Source organism: Triticum urartu, chromosome 1, assembly GCF_003073215.2.
Source record: "Triticum urartu cultivar G1812 chromosome 1, Tu2.1, whole genome shotgun sequence".
Taxonomy (NCBI): Eukaryota; Viridiplantae; Streptophyta; class Magnoliopsida; order Poales; family Poaceae; genus Triticum; species Triticum urartu.
The window spans coordinates 167,363,354-167,386,449 of NC_053022.1; positions in this window are offsets into that span (position 1 = coordinate 167,363,354).

The following is a 23,096-nucleotide window of genomic DNA, read 5'->3' on the forward strand; positions in this document are numbered from 1 at the left end:
AAGTCCCTATCACACACACGATGACTTGCTTCCCGTGCGTCTCCGTACATAGGCCAATTTCGAACAACATCAACATTGTCTCCCTATCTATACACCATTTATGGACACAAACGACCCCTCTTCCCCCTCTCTTCCTCTCTCTCTCTCTCTCTCTTGAGCGCGCTCGCTCGCTCTCACACCCCACTCCCACACACACTCGATGTCTCTTCCAAATAGTCTGCTCCCCGGCCACAACCATGCTATCCCGCTACTACACATGCCTTTGTGTCTCTGTGACACACATGTCACACCATTCCCCCTTCCCTTATACTAGGTTTACATCATTAATGGTCTCTCTACTCCACATACACACACTCCCTCTCACACACAAACGCACACACAAACACACACAGACACGCACAAACACCCATTTATCTGGATCCTCATCTCTCCCCATGTCCGCATGTGTATCTCACACACACTCTGTGAATGTCTATGTGTCTCCATGTTACACAATGCAAAGCCCCATGTACATGTCTCTCTCTATCCTCCACACACATAGACACAAAGAATCTCTTATCATTGCCTCAGTCTCTAGATATATCACTCTCTCTCTCTCTCTCTCGCAAACACGCCCAACAAGGGTTTCCCCGTGAATAACTTACCGTCTATTCATCAACAGTGGTGGCAGTACGGCGAACAAAAGACGTGAAAAAGCATAAATCTACACATGCGTAGACCACCTAGTATGACTACTAGGACTAGAGCAAGCCAAAAACTCGTCGCCATCACCCCCTCCTTATCGGCGACGGGAAAACCTTGGTTTTACACAGTCGAGAACTCATTGTGCTAAGGCCTCACATGCTGAGGCGTTGAATAGTATGTAGATCCTAGTTTACGGAAACAAGTATCAATAATACATTTGTATCTCCATACTTATATTTCTTCTCTTATAAAAAACCGAGTTGGTGATGATTGTACGCGTGCCATCTTACAATATAGACCGTCCGATCTATATCTGACGGATGGAAATTAAACTAAACGATACCCGCACCTCTCTCCCCACTTGCAGACAAGGCCTTCCCTCGTCCATCCTTATCTCCAACAACCTCATTGTTGAGCAATTAAAAAGGAAGCCTTTGGAACAAACTGGCCTGGTGGCCGCTGCCGGCGTCGCCCATGCCCATGCCCCCCCTCAGTCCGACCACCAATCACCACCACGCCCCACTCCTCTTCACCTTATCTCCTATTTCTCGAGATATCATTAGTTTTTACACATGGTATTACTCCCGCATGGGTCAATCACAACAAGTGTTCTATAAAAAAATGCATCTTGATGTTCCGTGCAATGCACACACATCTTGCTGGTACTCCTACAGAAGACTAAGTTGGTGATGATGGTGTGTCTCCGTCATTTCTGACCATTAGATCTACATCTAACGACTATGAGGTAAGTTGTTGCCTTTTCTCGCCAACATCCCACTTCTCTACCAATTTGCAGAAAAATCCATAATTAGTATCTTCAAACCAACCACATCCCTCCCTCACCTCACCAAAACAGCCCAAGGAATATATTCTGGTTGAAACATAATATATCTCTAGTGATATATGTATATCAAAATTAGATTGTTTTGTATCAAGTTTGTGAATAAGTATTATTCTAATGATAATCTGTTGCAACGCACATGAACATTGCTAGTATTTCCATCCATGCAAAAAAAATTCTAGTATTTCCATAGTTTCGAGTTTTCCATCAAGATATTAGTCACTCATGGTTGATATTTACTTTCAATCACGTACACATATGCACTATGTAACTAGCCTTGCTTATTGGCGTCCAAAGCTTAACATTCACTCCTACTTACAATATGTCGAGTATTTAACAAAAAAACTACCACTTTCAACCAGCCCTTGGAAGAAACTATAGTACAAAAAATAGCAAAAACATACCCAAAATTTCTTAATCCGCGCCAAAAACTACTACCTAGTGCAGATTAGGCTCGTTCAAACTCATTTATGACAGGGTTGGCCCACACGTCCATGCTGACGAGGCAGATGAAACCAACACATTTTGGTTGACCGTTGACACGAGGGACCCACATTTAACTTTCTATCCTGTTATTCCCTCTCAAATCATTGTTTTTCCAGGACATTACTTAAAACAGTACTGAAGCGTGTTCATTGGTGGCGCCAGTGATGAACGAGTTGGCCGCCGCTCCGCCGGACAGGCCAGACGCTGCGATGGCCTCCGCACGGGTTGGCAGGCTCGCCCGAGCGTGACTCACGAATGAGCAAGCCGCCGTGCTGGCCTTCGCTTGAACCAGATGGCTGGCCTTAGCGCCCCGCGCGCGAGCAAGCCGCCGCGCCGCCGTGCCAATCTAGCTAGCAAACCTTGCAGACAAGCAGCTGGACAGAGCTATCTTGGCTAGCTAGCTGCTGTGAGCGCCAGATAGAGCTGGCATCCGGGCTGCCGCAAGATGGGCTCTACACCGCTGGAGGTTTTGACCTCGCCTTCTGCCGGCAACGGTAGCTGCATCCCATGGCCGAGGATGACTAGGTGGATGGGACGGAGGTAGGAGGTCACTCGGGGATTTTTGTGCAGATTGACATGTAGGTCCCACAAGTCATAACACCAAACTTGTCGGTTCAATAGAAGGCATTGACTTAAGGGGCGATGGGTTGAAACATGCCTATAATGGCACTTTTAGAGTAGTCGTTTCTTGGTAGGGCTGGTTGGTAAGGGCATGTACAATGGTTGATAAGGTAGTCTTATCTTAAGTCTGCCACGTATGCAAGTGGTAGTAGTTTCTTGGCATTATTAGTGGTTTCTTGTATGGAACAATGTACTACTAGCGACAAAAGGCGATTGTATGTTGCGTTGTACTCCAATGAGTACTACTAATGGTCGCGGGAGTATATACCTTGTTTTGTGGGTTCGATCCCGGCTGAACGCATGGAGACCTTTTTTTAAATAGTAGAATTGCTGCGAGCCAATATTGTACATGGGTAGTTTGAGTTTTGAAGTAAAACAGACATGTCACACCACAATCTGGGTGCACTGGATAGCCAAGCCACGTGAACGGGTTTTCTTTCCCATCATCTCGTGGCTCGCGTGCTCGCCCTAGCCACACCTCGCTTGAAGCTTCATCATCAGCTAGTAGCATATTTAAACTAGCGCCTCCCAATTAAGCCCGAGGAGCCGGAAAAGCCTGGCGCGGCATTGGGAGCTATGCAATATGGCTCTGTATGTAAAGTGCTAGTACTCTACTAGTAGTACACTATAGCTTGTGGCGTTGCACGCATGGACTTCACCCCGTTATCAACTCTATAAAAGAAATTCCTCTTGACGTGATTTTTTTTGAAACGGAGGCAAAAGCTTTGCCTCATCTCATTGATAAAGAAGGAACTACTAACAAAGTTCGACGAGATCCATTACACCTACACAAATGGAAGTGAAAAGCCTAGTCTCGTTGTATCAAATAACTCAAATGTTCTGACCCTGCATTAACCGTCGCTGATAAACAGGCTGCTAGTGTGTGCGTGAGAGGAGCGGCTGAGTAGGCCAGCTACGCGCTTGAATAGAGCACCGAGAGTACCCACTACGTAGTTGTACTTTCCCTGCATTGATAGTACGGCCGGAGTACTGTTCTCTAGAACCATCATTGTGCTATCAATGCAGGTAGTACTACCCTCCACTTCCAACTGTAGCTCCTTGGCCTTGAGATTAAGAGTTCAAAACTATTGCACTATACTTGAAGCATAGTACATCGCACTACTAGTTGAGAAAGTAGTACTAGTACTGCCACAGTACGAGTACATAGTAAATAATAGCCTCACCCCTTCGCTAAGGAACGATCGAGGAGGTACAGTTGGAAGGGACGAGGCCATGCGGTTACTACGCTCTTATCACCTCCTCGCTAGTTCCCCTCCCCCTGAAGAGAAGGCAGTTCGTCGCTGCTCCCATGGACTCCCCAGGCGGTTCTCCTCCTCATCGGGGCTGCAAGACCTTGGACGACGATCCTCTGGGAGAAATCGCACACTGCTCCGACGTCCTCACCGCCGCAAGACTCGGTGCTTCCTGCACCAACTTTTTCAAGATGGTGCTTAAACAGGCTTGTGAAAAGGCCATGCTTGTTGGTCTTCCATGCGTCATTGAGGAGAAGGTTCTTCTATGGGACAATCCTTCAAACAATCCACCGCTCCCTGGCCACGGTTGCACGTTGACTCCGCTAGAGTTGCCGACGTTGAGAGGTAGTCGGATTTTGTCCGATGAGCAGGTCAGTCATGGAGTTTGATCATGTAGTACTTAGTTATTCCATTTCCATCCTGTAATTTCTCTACGGCCCACCGTCTTATATATAGGTTTGGGTCGGTGCCAACAAAGATTTGCTTGCATACCTCCGGCCGGATACCACCATCATTTTGCACGACATCCACAGCAGTGCGGCCATTGCCGTAGACCCCTTCTCAACCATTGGGATCGGCCTTCTGGACAGGTTGGGCTTAAATACGTATGATGATGCCTACATGAGATTGAAGAAGATAACAATTGTAGACCCGCCATCAAAGCGATGTGGCTACGATTATCACTATGTCATCGCGGTGTTCGACATAAAGATTTCCATCAATGCAAGAGGCAGTAACGGCAGAGGCTGGCGCATGTCTGCCGCGACAGATTTGTACACCTACACATTCGAAGACATTGTGCGCCATCTAGGCCGCATCTTCGCGGTGACAAGCCAGGGGACTTGTTTCATCTGGTTACCATCCTACGGTACGGGAGATTACAAACGGAATGCACAAACCATCATTTGCATCCCTAATGGTACTCCACAATTTTGCAGGGACCAGTCATCCCCCGATCAAAATAAGATTGCCGATCCTAGATGTGCATTTGCATCCGTGATGGTCTAACCTGGAACCTTGTAGTTGACTTTGGCATATTGGGATCAACTATCTTAGCAGTTGTTACCCATGGTACCACTGATGTGCAACATGGTCACACAATCTACCACGATCGTACTCTCACCATCTACCAAGGTTTTACATTTCGTATTATATTTTTTAACCCTCTCGCCTTCTCTTTTGTTGTTGTACTACTTTCTAGTACTAGTAGGAGTTGTTTTTACCTTGGAGGATGCGTATAGCTAGCTGGGCCCTTGAAGACTTGAACCCACTAGATGCCACCATTTTTGTTTTTCCACGTCTTACTATCTCATCCATGTAGCCAAGGGTGGCTATATATAATAAGCCAGTTATTTTACTTCCTCTATAACGGAGTAGTACTATTTGCTGCACCGTATTACTAACCGCCATATTTGCGCACAATATTATTATGCATGGACCTTGACTGTTTACGTAACCCTGTGTCCAGATCTGAGATGTCGCGTGTACTACAATAACGACGCCGAGTTCGACCCCCGTGAAGCTACGTGGGTGCCGAGGAACACTCTTGGAGAATACTCGCTTTTCATTGGGGACGGGTACCCCATTGTGAACCGGATGCAACCTTCCGTGCATGACACCGGAGGCCTGTCGTTCATGAAGCATGGTTGTGTCTTTAGTGCGCACCGCCGGATGAAAAACATGCTGGGACACGCTATCCCTGATTTATGCTGCTTCAGCTTGGATGAGTCTCCATCATGTGGAACCGAACTAGAAAGCTATGACAATGATTCCCGTTGCCCACCGCTATGGGTCATGCCATCCATGAAGAACACTTGGGACTGGAACTTGGAGGAGGACATGTAAACCATCTATAACGTGTAAGTGGGGTATGGTAAATTGTGAACGGTAGTGATGTGAATATATGTAGACTAGTCGTGCACAAATTTATCCCATGAATTGGAGATGAACTTGTGTGGCATACTGGCATTTGTCCTTTAGAATTTATTAATAGTAAATGTGTTATGTGTACGTGCAACTTGTGTGGCTGTTGCACGGGATCCAACACGCTCATCGAGAAAAAAGGTGGCACAACTTTGGATATAGGTGATGTGGCAGCATCATACAGTAGCATCGTTCACTATAGTTGTAATACTCCTACTAGGACGACAACTCCTATAAAACCTTGCGCTTGGCTCTTTTCCTCTTGAGGAGGTTCAACAGTTCATACTCGTGTGAACCTTGCACTTGGCTCTTCGCCTCTTTGAAAGGTCCAACAATGATGATACTACAGTACAATATACATCTGGCAATCTAACATAGATTGAACTGCTGCACGTCCACTGCGAGGGCGAGGGCGAGTGAGAGGGAGAGGAAGAGAGCGCTGTAGTCAAAACGCTCTTCTCGTCCTGCGAGCCACCGCACGCGTGGGCGAGGGAGAGGCGTTGTAAGCAAGCATCTCCTTGTTCAGCGAGTTGACGGGACACATCAAAGCAGTACAAGTACTAGTCCTTTCCGGTTAAATATGGCTTAATTTGAAATGAGAAAAATACACTCGCGTTCAACATATGTAACAATACGCTCTTTACGGTCACTATATATAGTTTTGCAGTGTTTATACGATCACTAGCTCGTCGTAGAGCACTGTACTGCACCCTACTTACAGGCCACAGAGTCGACGTGACACTTTGTTGACTGGTTAAATTGTCACCTAGTTTCTGGATCCACCTGTCAGTTAGCAGAGCAAAGAAATCAGTTGAACAAAAATTTACGCAAGTGCGACAGGAGTACAACCCTTGCGCCCGAACCACCTTGGCTGTGTATGTGAGTGCATGCACGTGTACTCCCTCGGTCTTCCAACAAAGAGTGTACATCGGCTAAAAAACAAAGAGTGTACATCTACACTTCCAATGCATTTAGCCTTTAATCTACAATCGACATTGATTGACTAATGCACCAACTTGTGCTCTAGCTATAGCTACATGTCTATCCTTAATTACAGCATGCAACAACCTTCATTTAATCTTCTTCTCTCAATGGTCGCATGCACACATAAATCTGCTACTTTTGGGCGTTAATTATGCCCTGGTCAATGGGTAAATCTCAAAATGTACAGTCTTTCACGGACGTAGGGAGTAGGTTGAGCACTTGAGCGTGAGCGTATGTGTTGCGTCGCATGCTATGTGCGGCATGGGTGCGTGAGTGTTGTGTGTGTCCATGTGTACGTGCGAGTGTTGCATGTTGCATGCATGCATGAGGCTTTTACTCTACCCCATTGGCATGTTCATATTTCAAGCTTCCTCTGTTCCCTCCATATTGTGATACTCCCTCTGTTCCCAACTACGGAGTAAAAGCCTCCCTCTGTTCCCGCGGAGTATTTGTCTCTCTAGAGATTTCAACAAGTGATTACGTACGGAGAAAAATGAGTGAGTGTACACTCTAAAATATGTCTACATACATCCGTATGTTTTATTCCACTTGAATGTCTAATAAGATAATATTTAGGAATGGAGGGAGTAGCAAATAAACATTAAGTTCTCTTGTTTTTCCCTCCTTGGTCATGGTGCATAACCAAAGATGACTCACCTGGATGGAGGGAGTAGATGGTCAAAGTTTGACACAAAATTAATGCATTGGTAAACATAATTTTTTGTGGAAAACGAGTGCATTAATTGAGTGTTTTTGCAAACTAAAAAAAATATTCCACCACTCATCATCTATCTCGGTTGATGACATTTTTGAATTGAGCCCTATAAACCGGAAAGGAGGTAGTACTAGCACTCCTACATTTATTGGTGCCGGGTGCCTTGGAAAATGTTTCATCTTGTTGGACAGGATAAATCGATGTTTACATGGGGTACTAAGCACAGTAAAAACTTTAGCAACTAAAGCTCCCAATGCTTTCATGTATAGGTGCTTAACTTGTTGGTGCTAAGCATCCTTTATTTAATGATTTTGTAACTAAAGTTCTTAATGCATTGGTGGGATTATTCCATTTAAGTCTTTTGTCTAGGTTATTGCGCTTAGTACTGGGGTCACCATCTTTCCTCTTAATTACCTTGCCACATCAGACTTTTTGCCTACATGGCAGCCTTAGCACTTGTACAAGGCGGAGCATTGGGAGTGGGCCGAGCGTACAGGCATATGTATACTGTAGATAGGAAATCTTTGCGATCCATTATTCCCCATCTCGGTCAGAGAGAACTATTCAACTAGTCTTCACAGTGAAGTGACAATACACGCTACAGCAGATGAGACACTTGATTAAAAAGCTGAATCAGCGTGTTCGTGTTACTAAATCAGCCTTACCCGGTACTGCCATCATGTTTGCCAGTGGAGCACACTTGTGCAAATACGACTACGCACCTCTCTCCTCCATTAACTGACATATGGGCCCTCTTGAGGTAGACCCACATGTCATCGGCGTAACTATTTACACTCCGAAGGGTGATATATCCTAGTAGTAGTACCAGTAGAATTGAGATTTAATGCACTTTCTTCCCCGTCTTTCACTCTTCTTCCTCCTCTCTTCTTCTTCCTGCTCTCTTCTTCTTCCTCCTCTCTTCCACATCGTCGGCCGCACACCATTTCCCCCCGCTCATTGCTCTCTCGCCCGCACCATCTTCCTCTGTAGCTCGCGTGTACCATATCCACCCGCTCACTGCTCGGCCACACACGCAATTTTCTTTGCTCTCCCGCCCAAATCCACTTCCCCGCTAGCTCGCAGGCACCCGAAACCCTATGGCAGAACCGACTGACACGCAAAGCCGTGATTGGAATTCCCTCCCTGATTTTCTCTTAGAGCAGATCTGTAATCGTATGGACCTCCTCAGCACCGTTAGTCTGGCCGCATGCTCGGTGTCTTTGTACCGTCTACTTGTCTGCAACTGGCTGGCTCTTTTCAAGACACCCTGCTTGCTGATGCCCAATCCTCGCAGGGGGCCCAGACACCGACTTGACGATCCTACGGAGGTTGCCGTGGTGCCCCTCGACAAGCTACCACTACCCGTACACCCGTCCTTCATGTGCGGCCACTACTGGGCGGGCATGAAGGCCAACTGGATCGTCCTCATCCATCAATCCGGTAGTCCGTGGCGTCTCATGGATATCTACACCCAGCGAGAGATCACCCTTCCAATGTTGGATACCGCCGCCATCGAGCCTCGTGATCCGTCGGATACTCCTGCCTACTACGCACGAGATGCGTCGAGCTTTTGGCTCGACCTCTGTTTGCTGAAGGTTGCAATCTGCGAAGTGCCCACACTATCACTAGACTACATGGATTACAAGCTCATTGCCATGTTCAACATGGGATTAGTCTATCTAGAATCAAGTCGCCATACATGGTTATGGCTCATCATCGATCATCTTCACCCAATATTTATGTCTGATGCTATAGTGCACGATGGCATCGTTTATGCGGTTGATGCAGAGATTGGCTGCCTATACTGGTGGAATCTATCATCATGTAATTGTTCTGTATCATCTCATCTTTACCCTAAGAATAGGACTGCCTATTCATTGTTACAAATTTAGAATATATAGTATGTCTATAACCACATCATTGCTATATGTTCCTCTCATTTCCTAGATTTTTATGACCACACATGTTATTGTTAGAGTTGATATGAGAACAATTGGCATATAATGATTGTTAGAATAGATATTATGAGAATAACCTCATGATTGCTATATGTTACTATCATTTCCATGATTTTTATAACAACACATGTTATTGCTTAGAGTTGATATGATAACTGTAGTAAGTGCTATGATAGAATATGAGTAGGCCCTGTCATATATGTTTTCCTCTCATTGTTACATGATTTTTGAACCATGATATATTGCTAGAATATGAAAGCCATTGGCTCATTTTTTTAACTTGGGGTATGATTATGACCACGGCATTGCAATTCTCTGTCTATGATATGTGTTACTGTTATAATAATATTAATTCCACACATACTCTAAACATGATTGTTTATTTTTGTCCTTTTGGTCTCCAATTTGAATTGTTGCAGGAGACGCAAATGCGTCGGCCTTCATGATTCCAGGACCTAGAATCATACCAGCCGATGGGTGCTGGTTTATCGCTCGTTCAGCTGACTGCGGTCATTTGATGCTCATTTCCACGTACCAAATTGACCAAACCATTTCATCAAACCACATGCAGTACAATGCATGGGCGTTTGTGACATTGATGGCTATGGCTGCTTCGTGTTCGATAACGATCCCAGCTCCGTTGGGCCAGGCGTATTCAACTGGAAGCGGGTTTACATCCTCGGCAACCACTCCATGTTCCTCGGGCTCAATTATCCGATCATCCAACCAATCATCGATCATATCACTGGCGATGATTACCGTGCTATGCAACTTCCATTCGCCAGGGGGAACTATGTTTTCACATCAAACCATGGGTTTCATGAATCACCATATGCAGAGATTCGTCAACACAACTTGTTGCCAGATAATCTTCAGTGTGTGAAAGGCATAAAGCTTCCATGCGATGGATGGCTTTTGCAAACCGGACATGCGGCGATGTGGTTCATGCCAATAGCAAATATGCACAACTAGATTCATACTGATATCTAGACTGAGCCATGTGTCCTGCTGATATAGCATGACCCTCTTTTGTTGGATATTATGTACTGTTGTTAGTTTCAAGCACTCCTCTGATTAGAAGGATAGATACCTTTCTAGGATCAAGTGCATCCTAACTCACCTCCATAGGATGTTACTGATAATGATGATGGAGATGTTGTGTAGAATATATATATATATATATAAATCAGTTAGGCTTCAAATGTGTACTTGTTGGTGAAAGTGTTGTCCAATGGGAATTATATTTTGTATTACTCATGTAGCCTACAAAGTCTATCGCATAGCCTTGTAACTTCTTACCCCATTTACAAATTTGTACTAGTCCTTCATAGCATATATTGCGCTACTCGTACTACTATTCCCTCCTGGTTTACTGGTCCCCTTCGTAATTTGTGTCAAATTTTGACCATAAATTTCACTAACTAAATGTTAATGCATGTCACAAAAAATTATATCATTTTATTCGTATTTGAACATAGTTTCCAATGGAATAATTTTCGGTGACATGCATGGACATTTTGTTAGTTAAACCTATGGTTAAAATGTGACACTAAACCCGACTAGTAAGTAGTACAGTAGTAGTACTAGTATATGTCGGTCAAATTATTCATCATGTCCACACATTGAATTGACGTGACAACACGCTGCATGTGAGGTGACACAAGAATCCCGGCGGCGTCTTCGGCTATCGTGGACTTCATATTGGGAGTACCACTTATCTGTTGAAATCTTTCATCATTCACTTAAAACAGTCGATTGATCATACATTGAGTACCATATAACTGGAATTAACCGATGCAAGTCCAAGAAGGATTGGCCGGTGCTGCCGGCTGGCTTCAAGTTCGATCCCACAGATCAGGAGCTGATCAAGCACCTTGAGGCCAAAGTGACAGCTGACAGCACGAGATCTCACCCTCTCATCGATTTGTTCATACCAACCATCGACAGCGAGCACGGCATATGCTACACCCATCCTAAGAAACTTCCAGGTAAGACACCGATCGGCCGTCTACTTGCACAAACATATTCCTTTGTTTATAGCTCTATTTCTCTTTTTAGACGCAGACCTAGTGAAGCAATTACAATTTGACAGTTAATAAAAAGTGAAACAACTGATTGCAACATGCCAAAGATGTTATGAAAATGCCAACCACGTACACAAAAACCTGTATTCGACAATACTGTAGGTATCACACCGAGTGGCCTAAGCAAGCATTTCTTCGAGCGCAATTCTAGGGTGTTCAAAAGGGGCACGTGGATGCGTCGCAAGATACAGTCGGAGTGCGGCATGCATCGGATGTGGCACAAGACTGACAATACCCTGCCAGTGGTGGTCAACAGCCGGCAGACGAGCAGCAAAAAGGTTCTGCTGCTGCACACCAACAAGAACTTCGACCAGCAGAGGACCAACTGGGTGATGCAGCAGTACTAACTCGGGGACCCGGAGCAAAAGAAGGGGCGGGAGCTGGTCCTCTGCAAGATTTTCTACCACACGAACACTAGGGCCAGGACTAAAAGATTATAAGTTAGTTTGGTATTGGTACTTGTACTACCTTGTGGTCCGCAAGTTGGTATTGTTGTTAATGATCTTTCGGCATGAACTTGGCATTTGCTTCCAACAATTATCATGCCGAGGGTCAACGTGGATATAAAGCTGAATCATTTGTTTCGAAACGAATTTTCAGGCACCTGATTTTTATTTGATGGGTAGCATAAGCAACTGCTGTTTGAATTCCCAGTTCTTCAATTTTTTTGAAACAAGTGCATGCACTTATTATCATGATGAAAAAACAATATACCTGCTGCATCCCAGTTATCAGTCTGTACTTGCAGAATTCTCTCGTTTGTTGAGCAGGTATATTGTTTTTTCAGGTTGACCAAGTTTCAACTGGGCTATAGACTGCCCATGCTTGGTTTTGTTTTTAATAGGCCCAGCCCATAATGACAACGGGGCACAAAGATCCAGCAGGTATCTACTGGCCTCTGGCCCGCCAGCGTTAGTTATATTTTGTCTTACAACATCTGCAGGCAGTTTTTTACTGAATCAAACACATAGCCCACTTCTATTTTCCTCTTGAAACGCCATGTCCTACATCCGTTCTCTAATCTCTACCTATAGTTTTACTAGTTCATATACACGTATCATTATATTGAAAATACATAAAGTTCCCTTTTCATATTTACATCCTTATTTTTGTTGTTGTTTTCCCTCCCAGCGCTGGTTTTTTTACCACTGGTTTTCCCTTAAACCAACTCAATTATCCCACGTCTTATTTTCTTACAAAAACAAAATGATTTTTTGGCAAATCAATAAGTTCTTAAAAAATGCTTATCATTTCATGATTACAATAGTTCGGACTCCACCGAAATATGCAAAATAAGGTTGAACTTTTTGACCGTGGTCCTAGGCAGAAAATGTGCTATAATAAATTACTTAAGAATTAGCAAATGGGCTGCAAATTATAAAAATTTAGCAAATGGGCTTGAAGTTGTCTGCAATTATACTAAGTTCATGCATACACAAGGTTTCTCAAAAAAAGAAACTTAGTCAACAATCGACTCTACCAGCGTTAGACCGTTAGATGTCAATCTAACGACAATCGTTCTTCTTCACTCTCTGACCTTCCTGCTCCAGCCACCCAAACCAGCGTTCGCGGAACCACCCGCTCCTTCCTCCTATGGCCGGCTGTGCTGCCGAGCAGGCCTCACGGCCCACCATACTCGCATCACTGGCCTGTCTATCCCTCTACTCACCCACACCTCCTGTTATTTTCCGGCGACGACAGCCGAACCAGTCAACCCTCGTACTCCCCACCGCGTGGGCAGCCACTGTCGTGTCTTCCCCGGCTCCGTGTCGTTCCCTTCGTAGGCCTCGCCGTCGTCCACCGCCCTGGTGCTGTCGGCACGGTGTGGTCAACGTGGTCAATGAACGACATCTATCGGAAGTGGACTGTATCTGGAGAGGCTGACATCTGGGTCCACGGCCGCACGCAAGGAAATGCCTCCTTATTACGTGCAAAATAATGATTCCTCCACCTGACATACAGGACCCACCGGAAGGGCCTCTGTATTTCGCGAAAAAAACGTTCCCCCCGCTGACAGCTCGGACCCACCAGCTATATCTTCGCACGCAAGGAAGTGCCTCCTTATTACGGACAAAAAAATGAATACCCCCGCGTGGGAGGCTGACTTGTGGGCCTAGTAAGTTGACGGGGACGGAGGCCTTTGTCAACTTAGTCAATATGAACGATTCTAGCTCTAGTGACCGTACGATGTCCATCCAACATTCATAGTGCTTCTTCAACCTATGGTCTTCTTGCTCCAGCCACACAAACCAGCGTCGGTCGTGCCGCGTGCTCCTGCCTCCCATGGCGGGCTGTGATGCCGCGGAGGCCTCACCGCCCTCTACTACTCCGACCACTGGCCAGGCCATCCGCCTCTACTCACCCACACCCCCCTGTTATTTTGCGGCGACGGCAGCCTCATACCGCAGCCGAACTAGTGAACCCTCATACTCCTCTCCGCATGGGCTTCCACTGCCGAGTCTTCCCCAACTCTGCGTCGTCCCCTTCCTAGGCCTCTCCGTCGTCCACCGCCGTGGTGCTCTCGGCGAGGCGTGGTCAACATGGTCAAGGAACGACTTCCATCGGAAGAGTACTGTATGTGGAGAGGCTGACAGCTTGGTCCACGGTCGCAGCAAGAAAGTGCCTCATAATTACACGCAAACTAATTATTCCTCCACCTAACAGTAGGGACCCACCGGACGGGCCATCGTATTTCGCAAAAAAACGTTCCCCCCTTACAACTAGGACCCACAAGCTACATCTTCGCACACAAGGAAGTGCCTGATAGTCGGGACCCACCTGGTCGAAGCGTACATAGCATTGTCATTCTGGTCACGAACGTGTACATACATAATGGTCGATGTAGAGGCACGCACGTGTCGTAGTAGAGGTGTGCATGTAGCATGTACACGTACATACATCGGCCAGGGTGCAAGAAAATAAATACGTCCACGTACGTACATATCGGCGGTGTCTCAAACGCCTACTCACACATACGTATGGCCAGGGCTCGTGTATTTGGCCTGGTCGGAACGGAGGAACTGCGTCGTCGTCGTGTTCATGTGGAGCCAACCGGCTGGGTCGGAACAGAATGCACCATCGTGTTCATCGGGAGCCTACCGTCTTAGCATACCGCAGAACGGAGGAAACGGCCTTGTGTTCGACGGGGCACGGTTGAAAAGGGATCATTTTCATCAGGGGTGGTCTGGCATACCGCAAAATGAAGGAAACAGACTTCTGTTGGACCTCCTACGGTTGAAACGAGGTCCTGTTGACCGGGAGAGGTGTGGCGTACTTCAAAATAGAGGAAACCGACTTGTGTTGGAGCGTTACGGTTGAAACGGGGGTCCTGTTCATCGGGAGGGGTGTGGCGTACCACAAAACAGGACTCCACGAGATACTGTTCATCTCCACCGTCGACCTCCTGCAGCCTGCACGGGGTACTGTTCATCCACCGTCGACCTCCTCCAGCCTCCACCTGCGACTGTTCATCCATGGGCTCCTGTTCATGCAGCCTCCACCGGCTACTGTTGAACCAGCCCTCTCCACGGGGTCCTGTTCAACCACCCCTCCATAGGATACTGTTCATCCAGCCCTCCACCGGCTACTGTTCAACCAGCCCTCCACGGGGTTCTGTTCATCCAGCCCTCCACGGGATCCTGTTCATCCACCGGCTCGATCGATCGGGGTACTATTCATCCAGCGGCAACGGCCTCTACTACCACGGGTTCCAGTTCATCCAACCCCACTGGCAACTGTTGATCCAAACCTCCAACCAATGCTCAATGTTCACCCAGAGGCAGCATCGATCGGCTTCAGTTAGCAACATTAGTGAAGGAATCGCTCGATCGGGTTCAGTTAACAGCCATCGATCGATCGCTCGGGTTCAGTAATGCATAGCCTGCAGTGCAATCGCTCGGGTTTAGTTAGAGCCCAACGCCTCGCTCGGGTTCAGTTAGAATGCAATGCCTCGCACACACGCGCGTACGTACGAGAGAAACGTGCATCGCTCGGCCCCTGACCAACCACCGTAACCGGGAACTCCCCGATATTCTCCTCGCCCTCGCTTTTTGACAGTGTCCTAGACTAGGGGGTACTCAGCACGTCGTCTCCTGAACAGGTGTATCGGGTCGAGGACCCCCATGGAGGTTCACTCATGGGCCACTTCGGGCAACCCATGCCGCGTACAAGGAGGATTCCAGAAGACTTGGCGCACAAGACAAGGACTCCTCTAAACCCTAGGCCTACGATGCATATATAAACCGAGGCCAGGCTAGTCAATGGACAAGGATATATTCATTAGATCAATCTCGTGGTAGATACATGTACTCTGTACTACACCCCATATGAATACAATCAAAAGTAGGACGTAGAGTTTTACCTCCATCAAGAGGGCCCGAACCTGGGTAAAATCCCGTGTCCATGTTACCATCTCTCCAAGACGCCTAGCTGAGGACCCCTACTATGAGATATGCCGGATATAGAACCGACATTGGTGCTTTCATTGAGAGCCTGCTGGGTGATCGTCACGGATTAATGGATGATCAGGTGCTATTTTTTCATTTAGATCTGTTCCACTTAAACTGTCTATCCTACAAAAGTATGGCTGCTACTTCATGCTATTTGATCTACAGCCAGATCGCAATCAAGAAGATTTCAATACTTGGATCCAGAGTTTGCTGCTAGAAGCACAATCAAATCACGGAGACGCGCTACCCCGTGCGCCGTGGAAATTCGAGAAGAAGCGAGTAGATAGCAACATCCTGGAGTTGCACGTTCATTGCATGGGTTAATGCGAAAGCTAAAAAAGAACACAGTCTGGCCAGCGGCAATCCAGATGAGAAGACATCGAACAGTGCACATGGTTTGGATAGAGTTCACCAACGAAGAGCACGCATCAGGGGAATTATTTTTTCCTTCCTTTTTCTAATTCATCTCATTCTCAACCGCTGGTCCTCTGCTACTTTTTCTAAAAAGTGCATAGACATATAGAGTACTACTAACATATATTGCCTACTAGTTTTGCAGCACAGTAATCCCATAGGCTAGCAGGTAGCATCACAGTAGATTTGTTTCCTTTATTAATTCAGCTCCATTGGCCGGCCCAATCCAACCTTTTGGTGTGAAGTCCGTGGACCAAAAGTTGTATACAACTCCATGTTTTGTTTTGCAGCATGATCTTCTAAATCTAGCTGGCGAATACTAGTAATCCAACTAGTACTACTATTGACACTTTGGTGAATCCTAGTGTAAAGATCGAAGCAGTCTCATTACTGGAATTAGTCAAAGTACGGATCAGTTCTTCTTTCTTTTTACTTCCATCTGCTGCGGTCGCTATTGTCGAACATGTTTTATTTTTCCGAAACTCTTTGTTTAGCACGTAATTCATTATATGTAGAATATTTTCTTTTGGTTTGTACCACACTATTTTTGCCGAGATATTCTACTGACGCTTGCTACGTCTTGAGCTTGCGTTGGTTTTCCCCGAAGAGGAAGGGATGATGCAGCAGAGTAGCATAAGTATTTCCCTCAGTTTTTGAGATCCAAGGTATCAATCCAGTTGGCCACGCTCAAGTCCCTCGTACCTGCACAAAACGATGGCTAATCGCAACCAACCCGATTAGGGGTTGTCAATCCCTTCACGGTCACTTACGAGAGTGAGATCTGATAGATATAATTTTGTTGGTATTTTTGATATAAAGATGCAAAGTAAAAGTAAAGGCAAATTAAAAGCAAAGCAAGATTAAAGTGATGGAGATTGATATGATGAGAATAGACCCGGGGGCCATAGGTTTCACTAGTGGCTTCTCTCAAGAGCATAAATATTCTATGGTGGGTGAACAAATTACTGTTGAGCAATTGACAGAATTTAGCATAGTTATGAGAATATCTAGGCATGATCATGTATATAGGCCTCACGTCCGTGACAAGTAGACCGAAACGATTCTGCATCTACTACTATTACTCCACTTATCGACCACTATCCAGCATGCATCTAGAGTATTAAGTTAAAAATAGAGTAACACCTTAAGCAAGATGACATGATGTAGAGAGATAAATTCATGCAATATGAAATAAACCCCATCTTGTTATCCTCGATGGCAACGATGCAATACGTGCCTTGCTGCCCCTTCTGTCACTTGGAAAGGACACCGCAAGATTGAACCCAAAGCTAAGCACTTCTCCCATGGCAAGAACTACCATTCTAGTCGGCCAAACCAAACGGATAATTCTAAGATACTTGCAAAGATAACCAATCATACATAAAATAATTCAGAGAAGATTCAAAAATTATTCATAGATAGAATTGATCATAAACCCACAATTCATCGGTCTCAGCAAACACACCGGAAATAGAAGATTACATCGAATAGATCTCCACAAGAGAGGGGGAGAACTCTGTATTGAGATTCAAAGAGAGAGAAGAAGCCATCTAGCTACTAACTATGGACCCGAAGGTCTAAGGTAAACTACTCACACTTCATCAGAGGGGCTAGGATGATGTAGAAGCCCTCCGTGATGACGGCCCTCTTCCGGCGGAGCTCCGGAACAGGCCCCAAGATGGGATCACGTGGATAAAGAAAGTTGCGGTGGTGGAATTAGGTTTTTGGCTCCTGTTCTGATCGTTTGGGGGTATGTAGGTATATATAGGAGGAAGGAGTATGTCGGTGGAGCTCCGAGGGGCCCACGAGGCAGGCGGCGTGCCCTAGGGGGCGCCCCCCACCCTCGTCACCGCCTCTTTTGTTCCTTGGCGTAGGGTCCAAGTCTCCTCGATCACGTTTGGTGAGAAAATCACGCTCCCGAAGGTTTTATTCCGCTTGGACTCCGTTTGATATTCCCTTTCTCGAAACACTGAAATAGGCAAAAAACAACAATTCTGGGTTGGGCCTCCGGTTAATAGGTTAGTACCAAAAGTAATATAAAAGTGGAAAATAAAGCCCAATATAGTCCAAAACAGTAGATAATATAGCATGGAGCAATCAAAAATTATAGATACATTGGAGACGTATCAGGCATCCCCAAACTTAATTCTTGCTCGTCCTTGAGTAGGTAAATGATAAAATGAGAATTTTTGATGCGGAGTGCTACTTGGCATAATTTCAATGCAAATCTTCTTAATAGTGATATGAATATTCAGATTAGAAAGATTCAAGACAAAAGTTTATATTGACATAAAAAATAATAATACTTCAAGCATACTAACAAAGCAATTATGTCTTCTCAAATAACATGGCCAAAGAAAGTTATCCCTAAAAAATCATATAGTCTGGCTATGCTCTATCTTCACCACACAAAATATTTAAATCATGCACAACCCCGATGACAAGCCAAGCAATTGTTTCATACTCTAACTTTTTCAAAACTTTTTCAATCCTCACGCAATACATGAGCATGAGCCATGGATATAGCACTATAGGCGGAATAGAATGGTGGTTGTGGAGAAGAAAAAAAGGGAGAAGATAGTCTCACATCAACTAGGCGTATCAACGAGCTATGGAGATGCCCATCAATAGATATCAATGTGAGTGAGTAGGGACTGCCATGCAACGGATGCACTAGAGCTATAAGTATATGAAAGCTCAAAAAGAAACTAAGTGGGTGTGCATCCAACTTGCTTGCTCATAAAGACCTAGGGCAATTTGAGGAAGCCCATCATTGGAATATACAAGCCAAGTTCTATAATGAAAGATTCCCACTAGTATATGAAAGTGATAACATGAGAGACTCTCTACTATGAAGATCATGGTGCTACTTTGAAGCACAAGTGTGGTAAAAGGATAGTAACATTGTCCCTTCTGTCTTTTTCTCTCATTTTTTTATTTGGGCCTTTTCTCTTTTTTTTATGGCCTTTCTCTTTTTTTTGGGCTTCTTTGGCCTCTCTTTTTTTCGTCCGGAGTCTCATCGCGACTTGTGGGGGAATCATAGTCTCCATCATTCTTTCCTCACTGGGACAATGCTCTAATAATGATGATCATCACACTTTTATTTTTCTTACAACTCAACAATTACAACTCGGTACTTAGAACAAAATATGACTCTATATGAATGCCTCCGGCGATGTACCGGGATATGCAAGGAATCAAGAGTGACATGTATGAAAGAATTATGAACGGTGGCTTTGCCACAAATACAATGTCAAATACATGATCATGCTAGCAATATGACAATGATGGAGTGTGTCATAATAAATAGAACGGTGGAAAGTTGCATGGCAATATATCTCGGAATGGCTATGGAAATGCCATAATAGGTAGGTATGGTGGCTGTTTTGAGGAAGGTATATGGTGGGTGTATGATACCGGCAAAAGGTGCACGGTATTAGAGGGGCTAGCAAAGGTGGAAGGGTGAGAGTGCGTATAATCCATGGACTCAACATTAGTCATAAAGAACTCATATACTTATTGCAAAAATCTAGAAGTTATCAAAGCAAAGTATTACGCGCATGCTCCTAGGGGGATAGATTGGTAGGAAAAGACCATCGCTCATCCCCGACCACCACTCATAAGGAAAACAATAAATAAATAAATCATGCTCCGACTTCATCACATAATGGTTCACCATACGTGCATGCTACGGGAATCACAAACTTTAACACAAGTATTCTTTAAATTCACAACAACTCAACTAGCATGACTTTAATATTATCACTTCCATATCTCAAAACAATTATCATGCTTCAATCTTTTCTTAGTATTCAACACACTCAAAAGAAAGTTTCACAAATCTTGAATACCAAGCATATTATTATTAAGCAAATTACCATGCTATTTAGAGACTCTCAAATTAATTTAAGTGAAGCATGGGAGATCAATAGTTTCTTTAAAACAAATCCACCACCGTGCTCTAAAAGATCTAAGTGAAGCATATAGAGCAAAATTACATAGCTCAAAAGATATAAGTGAAGAACGTAGAGCAAAACTACTTAGCTCAAAAGATATAAGTGAAGCATATAGAGAAAAACTACTTAGCTCAAAAGATATAAGTGAAGCACATAGAGCAAAACTACTTAGCTCAAAAGATACAAGTGAAGCACATAGAGTATTATAGAAAATTCTAATTCATATATGGCTCTCTCAAAAGGTGTGTACAGCAAGGATGATTGTGGCACACTAACAATAAAGACACAAATAATACAATACGCTCCAAGCAAAACACATATCATGTTGGTGAATAAAAATATAGCTCCAAGTAAAGTTACAGATAGAAGTAGACGAAAGAGGGGATGCCTTCTGGGCATCCCCAAGCTTTGGCTTTTAGGTGTCCTTAGATTATCTTGGGGGTTCCATGGGAATCCCCAAGCTTAGGATCTTGCCACTCCTTGTTCCATAATCCATCAAATCCTTACCCAAAACTTGAAAACTTCACAACGCAAAACTTAAGGCAGAAAACTCGTGAGCTCCGTTAGCGAAAGAAAAAACAAAAGACCACTTCAAGGTACTGTAATGAACTCATTATTTATTTATATTGGTGTTAAACCTACTTTATTCCAACTTCTCTATGGATTATAAACTATTTTACTAGCCATAGATTCATCAAAATAAGCAAACAACACACGAAAAAACAGAATCTGTCAAAAATAGAACAGTCTGTAGTAATCTGTAGCTAGCGCAAGATCTGAACGCCAAAAATTCTAAAATAAATTTCTGGACGTTAGGAATTTACGTATTAGTCATATTCAGAAAGAATTAACTAAATATCAATCTGGAAATAAAAATGACAGCAGTTCTCGTGAGCGCTAAAGTTTCTGTTTTTTACAGCAAGTTCAACAAGACTTTCCCCAAGTCTTCCCAACGGTTCTACTTGGCACAAACACTAATTAAACACAAAAAACACAAACAAAACAGAGGCTAGATAATTTATTTATTACTCAACAGGAGCAAAAAGCAAGGAATAAAAAAAAATTGGGTTGCCTCCCATCAAGCGCTATCGTTTAACGCCCCTAGCTAGGCATAAAAGCGAGGATAGATCTAGGTATTGCCATCTTTGGTATTAGAAAAGGAAAGAGAAAGCTTGCTATCTATAGAATTAATCTTTCTATTTGTATAAAGCACATGGCCATTAATGGTAGAAGAAAGATTAAGTATGTTACGGAAGTTTGTATCTAAGCTAGCCTTTATCTCTTTAATAGATTCGTTTTGGTAAGAAAGCAAGAGAGATGTGATTTCAGTTTTCTCATTAATGGGGTGCCCAAATATAGTTTTCATCCTCTCATAGGTATCTATGGGGTCCACTTCAAGAAAACCCCCCTCGAAAATAGAATCTAAAACTTGTTTGAACGAAGCGGGTAGCCCAACATAAAAGCTTTTTAAGTAAACCTCAATTTGATATTGGGGTACATAGCTAGTCCTAATCCTTAACAGCCTATCCCAAGCATCTTTCAAGGGTTCATCAAGTAAATAGCGAAAAATTCCAGAACCATCTTCATCAAAATTAGTAAGGTTCTCATTGATAACTCCGGCAAGTTGTTCTATAGCATTCCGATTCATGAGTTTAGATAAGATAGCAGGATTGTCTAAAGAACTAGAACTTGGGAGAGAACCCCCAACTCTTTTTGGTTCTGACATGACGAGGGAAAAGAGGCAAACAGAGAAAGAGAGGGAGGATAGAGAGAGAGGGCGAATAAAACGGCAAAGGTGAAGTGGGGGAGAGGAAAACGAGAGGCAAATGGCAAATAATGTAATGCGAGAGATAGGGATTGTGATGGGTACTTGGTATGTTGACTTTTTGCGTAGACTCCCCGGCAACGGCGCCAAAAATCCTTCTTTCTATGCCTTGAGCTTGCGTTGGTTTTCCCCGAAGAGGAAGGGATGATGCAGCAGAGTAGCGTAATTATTTCCCTCAGTTTTTCAGAACTAAGGTATCAATCCAGTAGGAGGCCACGCTCAAGTCCCTCGTACCTGCACAAAACGATAGCTACTCGCAACCAACGCGATTAGGGGTTGTCAATCCCTTCACGGTCACTTACAAGAGTGAGATCTGGTAGATATAATATTTTTGATATAAAGATGCAAAGTAAAAGTAAAGGCAAAGTAAAAAAGCAAAGCAAGATTAAAGTGATGGAGATTGATATGATGAGAATAGACCCGGGGGCCATAGGTTTCACTAGTGGCTTCTCTCAAGAGCATAAGTATTCTATGGTGGGTGAACAAATTACTGTTGAGCAATTGACAGAATTTAGCATAGTTATGAGAATATCTAGTCATGATCATGTATATAGGCATCACGTCCGTGACAAGTAGACCGAAACGATTCTGCATCTACTACTATTACTCCACTCATCGACCGCTATCCATCATGAATCTAGAGTATTAAGTTAAAAACAGAGTAACGCCTTAAGCAAGATGACATGATGTAGAGAGATAAATTCATGCAATATGAAATAAACCCCATCTTGTCATCCTCGATGGCAACGATCCAATACGTGCATTTTTGCCCCTTCTGTCACTGGGAAAGGACACCGCAATATCAAACCCAAAGCTAAGCACTTCTCCCATGGCAAGAACTACCAATCTAGTCGGCCAAACCAAACGGATAATTTGAAGAGACTTGCAAAGATAACAAATCATA